The 11,043-nt window shown below is 36.6% G+C and overlaps 1 pseudogene; it reads right to left on the reverse strand.

Moving 5' to 3' along the window:
- Positions 1–1,012: 1,012 nt before the first annotated feature.
- Positions 1,013–1,134, reverse strand: LOC122892729 (annotated as a pseudogene).
- Between the last annotated feature and the right edge of the window lie 9,909 nt (positions 1,135–11,043).

Genomic DNA, 11,043 nt, shown 5'->3' on the forward strand with positions numbered 1-11,043 from the left:
TTTCATTTGGCCAATAATCATTCTAATAGACATAAAATGAATAGGCTAATAGATTAATGAGGTTGAGTACCTTTTCATATACCTGCTGGCCATCGGTAAATTGCCCATTGTTTAATCAGGTTATTTGCTTTGCTGTTATTGAATTTATGTAGTTATGAATTTATGCTGTTATTGAAATATGTAGTTCCTTACATATTTTGATATTATTAGATATATGGATTGAAAATATTTTCTCTTACTCCATGCGTTGCCTTTCGATTTTAATTTCTTTGGCTGTGTGGAAGCTTCTTGGTTTTATAAAGTCTCACTTGAAATTTTCATCTTCATTGCCTGTGCATTTGGTGTTCAATATGGTTTTGAATATGTTAAAAAAAATCTTTGTCAATATCAATGTCGACAAGTTTATTTCCTATATTTTCTTCTAAGAGTTTTACAGTTTCAGGTCTAATATTTTTGTCATGGGCAAACAATTTTTCTTTTCCTTTCCAATTTGTATGTCTTCTATTTGTTTTTCTTGCCTAATTCCTCTGGCTAGGACTTCCAGTACTGTGATGGATAGAAGCAGCATCTTTGTCCCTTCCTGATCTGCAGAAAAACCTTTCAGATTATCACTATTGAGTATGATATTAACTGTTGATTTGCCCATACATGGTATTTAATATTTTAGGTACATTCCTTCCATACTAATTTGTTGAAAGCTTTTTATCATGAAATGATGTTGAATTTTGTCAAATGCATTTTCTGCTTCTACAGAGGTGATCATATGATTTTTCATTCAATTAATATGGTGTATCAAGTTTATTATTTCAAAATGTTGAATCATCCTTGAATCTCAGGGATAAATCTCACATGATCATGTGGTATGAACTTTTCAATATTCTCTTGATTTGGTTTGTTAGTATTTTATTGAAAATGTTTACATCTTTGTTTATTATGGATATTGGCTTATAATTTTCTTTACTGATAGTGTCCTTATCTGGCTTTGGCATCAGGGTTATTCTGACCTGCTAACATGAGTTTGGAGGTGCTCATTCTTCTTTGATTTTTTGAAAGAGTTTGGGAAAAGTTTTCAATTACCAATAATCGCGCCTCGGATAAACCTCATTGGTTACGATACTGCCACTGCGCAAAGCTTGATTTTTTTGAAAGAGTTTGAGAAGGATTGACATTAACTATTATTTAAATGTTCACTGGATAGTGAAACTATCAGTCCAAGGCTCTGGTTTTGAGCAAAATTTTCCTTAGTAATTCATTCTCCTTACTCGTTATTGATCTGTTCAGTTTTTCTATCTCTTCATCATTCAGTCTTGATAAGTTGTATGTTGGAATTTCTCCATTTCTTCTAAGTTATCCAATTAATTAGTGTATAATTCATAGTAGTCTCTTCTGATCTTATGTCCTATTATGATAAAGGCTATAATGTTATTTCCAGTTTCTAGAACTGTGATAAAATAATTTGCTATTATTTAAACTATGTAGCCTGCATATATATTATGATATCTCAAGTATATTAATATAATTCTAAGGGATATTTTGCTGGATATAGATTTCTGGGTGGCAAGTTTTTTTCTTTTTTTTTTTTTCTTCAGCACTTTAATCATGTCTCGCTGATTCTTGGTCTCTATAGTTCTAAAATTTCTGATAAGGAATCATCAGTTATTCAAATTGTTGTTCCTCTGTATATAATGTTACAGAATGTTTACTTTGAAAAATTTCTCTTTTTAAAATTTTTTTGAGAAACCTCCATCTTATTTTCCACAGTAGTGTACCAATTTACATTCTTGTTAACAGTGCATGAGGGTTCCTTTTTCTCCACATCTTCACCAACAATTAATTCTTTTCTTTTTTATTTTAGCCATTCGGACACATATAAGGTGATATCTCATTGTGGTTTTGATTTTCATTTCCCTGATGATGAGTGAGATAGAATATCATTTTGTGTAAATGTTGGACCATCGGCCTGTCTTTGGGAAAATATCTACTTAGGTCCTCTGCTGACTTTTTTTGGGGGGGGGTATTTAAATTCAAGTTAGTTTACATATAGTGTATTATTAGTTTCAGGGGTAGAATTTAGTGATTCATCAGTTGCGTATAACACTCAATGCTTATTACATCAAGTGTTCTCCTTAATGTCCATCACCCAATTATGCCTTCCCCCTACCCACATTCCCTCCAGCAACCTTCAACTTGTTTCCTAGAGTTCATGCATATGTGGAAATAAAGAAACAAAGCAAATGAACATAGGGGAAGGGAAACCAGAGCAGCAAGCATGAAGCCAGACATGAGGTCCATCTCACAACCCTGAGATCACCACCTGAGCTGAAACTAAGAGCCGGTGTTTAACCAACTGTGCCACCCAGCCACCCCAGGTGTTGGCTACTTTTAGATTGCAGTCTGGATATGTGGATTCTGTTATATCTTTGCAAAGAGTACTTATTTTTGTTTGTTTGTTTTAGTAAGCTATTGACTTCGTATGATTCAAACTATAAACTATTTTGGGACTCAAATTTTAGTCAGTTCTTTTATCTTAAGTTGGATTTTGTCCTTATATTTGTTAAAAGGCAACTAGAGGTTTTTGCAGTTTGTGTACATAATTCTGGGCTCTCTCTTTCTACCTATCTAATTTTCAATTCTTATCCCTTTACCCCTTATTTTATAACAGGTCAGTTTGTCCAAACTCTGTCCTCCAATCCAGAGAGACTATGGTTTTGACTGGAATTTTAGCTGCCTTGTTTGGCACTCATTTCATAAAGCCAAATTTTTTGAGGAACCTTGAGATTAGTGACTAATCTCAAGCTAAAAGCCACTAGAACAAGAAATTCACTTTTCTTCCAAGTTTTGACTCTCCCCAGAATCTTCTGTCAGGACTTTTTATATTGATTTTTTGTTTTATTTATTTTTTAAAGATTTTATTTATTTACTTGAGAGAGAGCACAAAAGTGAGAGAGAACACACACACCCAGGGAGAGAGAGAGAGAGAGAGAGAGAGAGAAGCAGACTATCCACTGAACAGAGACCCCAACATGGGATTAGATCCCACAATCCTGAGACCATGACCTGAGCCAAAGGCAGACATTTAACTGACTAAACCACCCAGGTGTCCTTTGATTTTTTGTTATAGTTGGTTTGTTTATTTGCTATTTTTCTGCAGTTTTATAATAATCTTTGAGACCACTGATTCAGTAGAATCTTACTCTGTCATACCAGAAATGTAAGTCCATCCCCCATTTTTACATGTCCCCACCACTATTTGAGCATTTCATGTGTTTCTGCCATGATAAGATGTTCCATACTTGTCTTGTACTTTTCCTGTCCCAGATCTTAAATCAATCATTTCTCAAAAGCATGGTAGTTCTTTTAAGGGGAGAATGGTATTTAGTAGATCTAAGTGCTAGATGTGCTCATGGCTACTGGAGTGTCACTGATCCCAGGCCCTTTAAGTGGACATACAAAGATTATATATATATATAACTATATACAAAGAATCATGGGATAGATTATATGTGTACATATATAGAAAGAATCATGACTTCACTTTGCTACTTGATACCTGGTATGGTTTGAAGTGTATGTTTTTCAAATTTATATGTTGAAGTTCTATTTCCCAGTACTTTGGAATGGGACTATATTTAGAGATAAGGCTTTTAAAGAGGCAATTAAGGTAAAATGAGGTCATATGGATGGCCCTAACTCCATTTACTGGGGTCCTTCAAAGAAGAGGAAATTAAGACATAGATATCCCACAAACTTAGGGGTTCCCATGATGTGAAGACACAATGAAAAGGCAGCCATCAGGGATGCTTGGGTGGCTCAGTTGGTTAAGCAGCTGCCTTCAGCTCAGGTCATGATCCCAGCATCCTGGGATCGAGTCCCACATTGGGCTCCTTGCTTGACAGGGAGCCTGCTTCTCCCCCTGCCTTTGCCTGCCACTCTGTTTGCCTGTGCTTGCTCTCACTTCTCTCTCTATGACAAATAAATAAATAAAATCTTTAAAAAAAAAAGAAAAGAAAAGGCAGCCATCTGCAAGCCTAGGAAGGGGACCTCAGAAGGAAACAAGTCTGCTTACATCTTAATCATGAACCTCTAGCCTCTGGAATTATGTGAGAATAAATTTCTATTGTTTAGGCCATCCACAGTGGTACTTTTGTTAAGGAAGCCTAAGCTGACTAATATAAAAGGAATTCTACCCTAAAACTGCAGGGTTTGTTCTAGTTTTCACTCTATTGAATTTGTTATTTCCTTCTCTAACAGAGACTAACAGTCTAACAGTGAATAACATAACTAGCATTGTCCTTAATTACTTACTTAATTAATTAAGTCAATCCAGCTGCATATAACTTCTATTTTCACTTCCACCTCCTCTTTTGCACAAATGACCTCCTAACTCTGCTTGAGCTCTGCCACTGTGCACTGACACACAGCCCCATGAGGACATAGTCAAATTCCTACTCAGACCATGATGCTCCAGTCCACATGGATACTGTCCTCACCAAACTTAGACTCTCACACTCAACATCCAGCAACCCTCATCAGTGGAAGCCTTCTGAAGTCACTTGTGCTGTGATATCCCATTGTAGGCCACTGGGATTCTCCCTAGGATACCCCTTCCATCACTAGCTTTGACATCAGCCATGCTCTGTTCTACTTAATGTCTTTAGACATTATTTTTCTGGAGGAAAACAGAAGAACAAGGTAGAGAAGAAAAAGAATAAGAGAAATTGATACATTTTCCTTTAAATGATAGGCAACTGAACTGCTTTTTATTAGCATCTACAGTTCCAAACAAACTTCGATAATTTATACCAAAAAAAAAAAAAAAAAAAGTACCCTGGTATTTTGTGATAAAAGTAAAACAAGTGTGTTTTTGTTAAATTAAAATATAGCAATTTAAGGAAGTTTAACAGAATATTGCTCAGCAGATGTCAGTCAGTGGTTACAAAATAACATTCAGAGCCTACACTTAATAGACTGTGTCAGAGATGGTATACATAGGACCAGATAGAACCTTCAAACAGTAATGCTTTTCTTCTCCTTATTTTCTTATCTAAAACCTTTCTCTTATCCAATCAGAAATACCTGCATTGCTTAGCAGAGAAGTAGAATTATCCTAGTAGGAATGAAAAAATAAAGAGTCAATACTCTTTGATTTCTAAAGCCCGCTTTTGAGAATCAAGAGATGGTCTGAGGAAAGAACATGAATTATGTATCATAACAATACCATTGGAAGGAAAATGTAACCACCTCACTGCTTACTTCCTAGAAGGTGGTCTGCTGGGCTAGGAAGTTAGGGATTGGAGTGAGAAGCAAGGGTGAATGAAACAAGGTTACAGAATGCCAGAGCAGGGGGCCAGGTGGAGAGGAACAGAGTAGCATCAGTACCACTTGGTACTCTGAGTGGCTGGGCCTGCAAACTCAGGCGCTAAGCCAAAGCCTGTAGATGTATCATTACCAGAATAAGTTGCACGGGCTGTTGGGCACTTTCTGTCCTCCTTCTAGATGTGGGTCTTCCACTGAAAACTGCCTTGGGGAACATACAACAGATGGACATCTTTCTATGCCTGAGATTTTGCCAAGCCTCTTCTAAGTGCCCCATATAGACAGTCTACTATATTTTCAATCAGCCAGGGAAAAAGCTTCAAAAATCAGTGAGATCTCCATGCAGAGAGTTGTTGGGGGCATAGAAAGTAAAGCCTATGGGGTTTACACTTGACTTGAACTGTCTAATGTTAATTCCCATCTCTACCCCACACTAATTCTCTCACATCCTGGTAGAAGTCCAGGATCTAATATTTTGAATATCTCTGTCTATCCATCTTTAAACTAGTCCCTTTAGCCTTTGTGAGTATTACAATTTCTTTATTTATAAAATGAAAGTACTACTATCTACCTACAGGGGCTTTTGTTAGGAATAAATGAAATTACCTTTGTAGCCATCTTGGAATACAGCTAGTCCTTAATAAAGATTAATAAGTTTATTATGGAAAAAATATTAGAGTGTTTCATATTATCGCAAAAGCGACCCTGTTCAAAAGGCAATTAATAGCTAAGGCCATACCTTTCTTAACATTGTTAGAACATTTATATTGAATTCATTCTCTTTCATTCATTTATTCATCCGATATTTATCATTACTGGTGCTGGACACTGTGACAAGTACTTAGGGAACAGCAGAATCAAGTCAAGATTCTGATGCTGTGGGTGTTACAATAGAGCAGCAGAAGTGACATAAAACAATGCATCAACAATCATTTTAATTACAGTGGTGAGAAGTGTTGCAAAAGAGATAGGCAAGGCTTTCAGCATCCTCTCTGGGGCCCTTGTTTCATTCCCTCCTGCAGCCTTTAACCTTAAGGATTTTGACTGGAGAGCCCAGATGGAAGGATTCTACATGGAAAAACAGGACATGGTTGAATCCAGGTTTCTACTTGTTTCCAGCAAGGTGACAACATTTTAGTGAAACCGTCATGCACCCTGCAGACCAGACCTCACATTAACTGGATATGTTTCCCAATCACTGTCTTGTGGTCAATGCAGCCAGGCCTAACGGAATTCCTGCCCCCAAAGAGTAAGATACACTAAAATGGTGATAGTGGTTGTTCTGTCCCTGAGGTTCGGGCGACTGTGTAATGCAACGATATGTAATAAGACATATTTGGATTCCATGAAGGGTAGGAATTGAGTCTAGCTCATTTTTCTTAAATTGTAGATCACGTTTTACAGCCCTGATAGGAAAAATAAATATGTAGACAATTGGGACAATTTACATGAGTAAGAAATTTGCTTTACTTGAAAGCGCTGAGGAGATAGTGTTTGTATGAGATCAGGCCACTGCTGTGACTTTCTTTGACATGAACGGAAGCACCATGTTAAATGTGTTTTTTTTTTTTTTTTAAATCATTCAACCGGCTTGTTATGTTTCTGGCAGAGGTCATTTTCAAGTAAATACTGTCAAAGAGAAAGTCTAGGGTGCTTGCACATTGATACGGAGCAGATACTCTGATGGTCCTGTGTATTACTTGATCTGCTGACTTAGGATAACATTCTTGTCGACAGGCCTGAAGAAGAAACATATTGCAACACACACAGGGAAGCATCAATAGGCTTATTACCCAACACTCAGGCTAAGCTTTACACTTGGGTTTGCTGGGTTCTCTGTTTACCACAATGCTCCCCATGTTCCACGGGGTTCGTCCATTGGTAGATTCCAACGAGGGACTCAGCCTACTGACAAGCAAGGACATCAGGGGTCATAAAGACTAACCTGGTGATCTAGCACTGCTACCCACCAGCTGTGTGGCTTTGGAAAAGTTATTGCCACCCTTTTATCTATGGTTTTCTCTGCTATAAAATGAGAACAATACAGGTCTCACAGGGCTGGGGTTAAGTGACTTAGTCTCCATGCACCTGCTTTATTGAAAGAAAGTAACAAGCATTTCTTTTTCCATATCCCAAAGTTCTCTCCCCTGTAGTCTTGCACAAAATGTGTCAGCAGCCCTTTCAGAAAGTCAGTCTGTAACATAATTGCCTATTTTAATAAATAGCAATTTTATAATAATTTTTCCCTTTGCTTCTGAATGCTCATCTTGATGGCTTTGCTTGCTTTTTAATTGTATAGATGTCTGTGAAAGGGAGGAAAGAGCATTTTGCTTTTGAAAATAAAGAAAGTCAGTTCTTTCCAAGCTATTGAGTAGTTTAAAAATCCATTTAAGTGTTCACTAAACAAAATGAGAAGAATCAAATGCTTATGGCACTTCAGGAGGATACTACAGAATCAAACTCACAGGATAACTGTTGATTTAAAGCCATTTTGACACTAAGGTCCTTTTTTTTTTTTTTTTTTAAGGATTTTATTTATTTATTTGACAGACAGAGATCACAACTCGGCAGAGAGGCAGGCACAGAGAGAGGAAGGGAAGCAGGCTCCCTGCTGAGCAGAGAGCCCAAATGTGGGGCTTGATCCCAGGACTTTGGGATCATGACCTGAGCCAAAGGCAGAGGCTTTAACCCACTGAGCCATCCAGGTGCCCCGGCACTAAGGTCTTAACATAGATTTTAGGTTAGAAGAAACAGCAAAGTTACCAATGTGTGGAAGTATTTATTCATTATTATTTCTAGCAGAAAAGTTGGGTTATTTATTTATAAGGCACAGAATATGAACTACTTAGTTTACTGCTAACCTTAAAGTCCCAATGTGTAATAATTCCACAGACTTGGAAGAGTTGAAGTTATAAGTTCATCTTCTTATATTACTCTATTTAGGAAGTGAGGAGTAGAGTGAAAGTTCACTGTGATTTTACTTAAAATGTCAACTTTGCCAGTCCTGGGTTGAGATAACTTTTTAAAAAATAGTAATTCAATCATTTGTAGATATTTTTGTATATATAAAGTGGTTAGTGGTTGATATTAGTAATTTTTTATTATACTCTAAAAAGAGAAACATAAATGATCCATCAAATAATATATTTCATACTCACTAAGGATAAGGAGATATATATATATATATATATATATATACATAGTATTTAAGTAAACTTCTACAAGCAATCAAAAGCAGGATGTTCTTAAAAGTGAAAGCACAATTATGATTGCTGGGTATTATTACATTCAGGTTCTTCTAAGAAAGGGAAAAATGAAATGTCAATTATAAGACTTGATATATGCTATTTTAATATCAAAGAAAAGAGAAAAATAGAAGACAAATGTCAATGATACACCAGATTTCCAGATAGGGTTTATAAGATGATCAAATCTGTTTGTAAAATTCCTTATTAATATTTATCTTATTCAATAATATGTCTGAGGAAACAGGATACTCTGATGTAAAATAATTAAATCACTCTAGGAATATTTGTATTAGGAATTTTACTCCTTTTGTCCACTTACTGTGCTATGCTCATTGAATATTTATTTTCTTTGCATAGAAGACATTAAGGGGATAGAGTTCCAAAGGGTTTGAATTAGAAATAATCCAGGGGCTACCACTGGGACAAAATGTCACTTGGGACATTAGGAGAAGAGTCATTATCATAAATAAATTAACTCTGATCTGGGTATCAAGTTCAATTCCTGTGATTGAACAGATGGTTTTTCCAACTTGCCATACTGTCCTTCCTTCTTATTTTTGTTCAGCTCCAAGAATGTGTTTGATTTGTGGAGAACCTAGTAGCAAAGACATTTATACAAAATTGTTTGCAGTACCTTAGTTGCTAAAAGCCTGATAGAAACCATTTGCTGGGGAAGAAAAGAATCTTCAAAGGAACCAGTAATCTCAGTTTTGTTCAAACTCTGCAACTTCTCTGGACTGCGTAAAATATCAAAAAGAAACAAGAAAAAGAAAGACAACTATCTATAGCAGATACTTCAATGTACTTCACATTTCATTTCAACTAAAATCTCCTAATTTGATGTAGAAATTTTCTTCTGTCCCATATTTTTTCCTGAACAATAAATATTGGCACATGAAGACAAAAAACAGAGAGTATTAGCCTCCTGTCCTAAAACTATTATTTGTGTATACACAAGTAAGTATCATTTTAAAATTTATAATGTGGTCTTCTCTATGGCTCAACTAATTAAAAATAAATTTCTAAAAACATATTGAGCATCTACTTTTTATAAGATACTGCATTTTTAGTTCATGAAGTATGATAACCTTAAAAGAAAAGCGTTTTCCCCCCTCTGGAAGTACAAATCTATTTCAAGGAGAAGATAAGACCTAAGTTCACGCAGAATTAAAAAGAATGTAATACCTAAAACACACGTAGTGCAAAATAGTGCATGATTGAATTGATAATTACTCTGACCCCATGAGCAGCCCCCAGACTCCTGAGTATTTCAATCAGGTCTGAGTGTTTAACCCTGTTTAGCAATCAAACTAAGTGCCTCTGTCACATTTCCATTTCTAGTAGTCTAAACAAGGCATCTTGCCTCTTACCCCCACTCCAAGATACCTCTCTAGATTCGAGCTCAGTCTCTCATAAAGACAAGGAAAAGCCCTTCTCTTAAACCCATTCCACTCTATCCTTTTGAACTCTAAAGAAATCTGTAATCAGTGAGCTTCTTTAAATGCTTAGTCTCTTTCCTGATTGTTCCCTTCACATCTGTGTTTTTATTGAAACTGAGCTGTCCCCTGAGGAAACTGCTTCTCTTCATATGGAATCATATGGAATCAAGGCTGATTTTCTTTTCTTGCTCATACCATGTTACAGTAAGGACCTGTAAGGGAAGTGGACATCCCCTTGCTCCACCCTGACAGTTTCCAAACATAACAACCTCTTCCTTCTGCAAACACCTTGCTCCTGTGAAGCAAGTACTGTTGGGTCACATCACCCACTTGGTTCCCTAATTGCTTTGTCTACCAATCTCTTGCCAGGACCTCAATTCATTCGAATTTTAGCTTTATTCCATTGACCCACTACTTTGTTACTACTTGCCAGTTCCTACCTGTCTTCGCTTTCTGCGCTATTGAGCAAAGCGCTGGCAACCCAAGGTGATAAGATGGCAGTAACAGTTAATTTTACTGAGTGCTTTCTGAAGGCCAGGCACGCTATTCACTTTTACATACTTGACATTTAACTCACCACAATCTTATAAGATATGGTCAATTATTATTCCATTTCACCAATAAAGTAGCCCAAAGTTATTAATGAATTAAGTGATGCATATATGTGCATCTGTGTATGTACTAAGCATGTGTGTATGTTTGCAAATGATCCCTGCTTCCCTTCCCTACCTCTCTCTCACCATTGTTCAACACGTGCACAAGCCTGACATTGGAGTAATCCAGCCATGTGTATCCTTACTATACCCAAACAAGTGAACACTGCTGGAATAAATAATACAGCTATTCAGACTGATTTCACTTTCACTTCATTTTCTCAAGTGGACAATCAAGACTGATGACAAGCCCACTCTGTTTGTCCTCAGGGATCACTTCCCACTCTGCAAGATAACTGTTTCATCTCCCACACCTCCCTCCCCACACTTCTCTCTCACCTAATCACTTCACTTCAAACCTCATTTAGAAGGAAGATGCCATCCAGA

This window comes from Neovison vison, chromosome 12 (genome assembly GCF_020171115.1).
Source record: "Neovison vison isolate M4711 chromosome 12, ASM_NN_V1, whole genome shotgun sequence".
NCBI lineage: Eukaryota > Metazoa > Chordata > Mammalia > Carnivora > Mustelidae > Neogale > Neogale vison.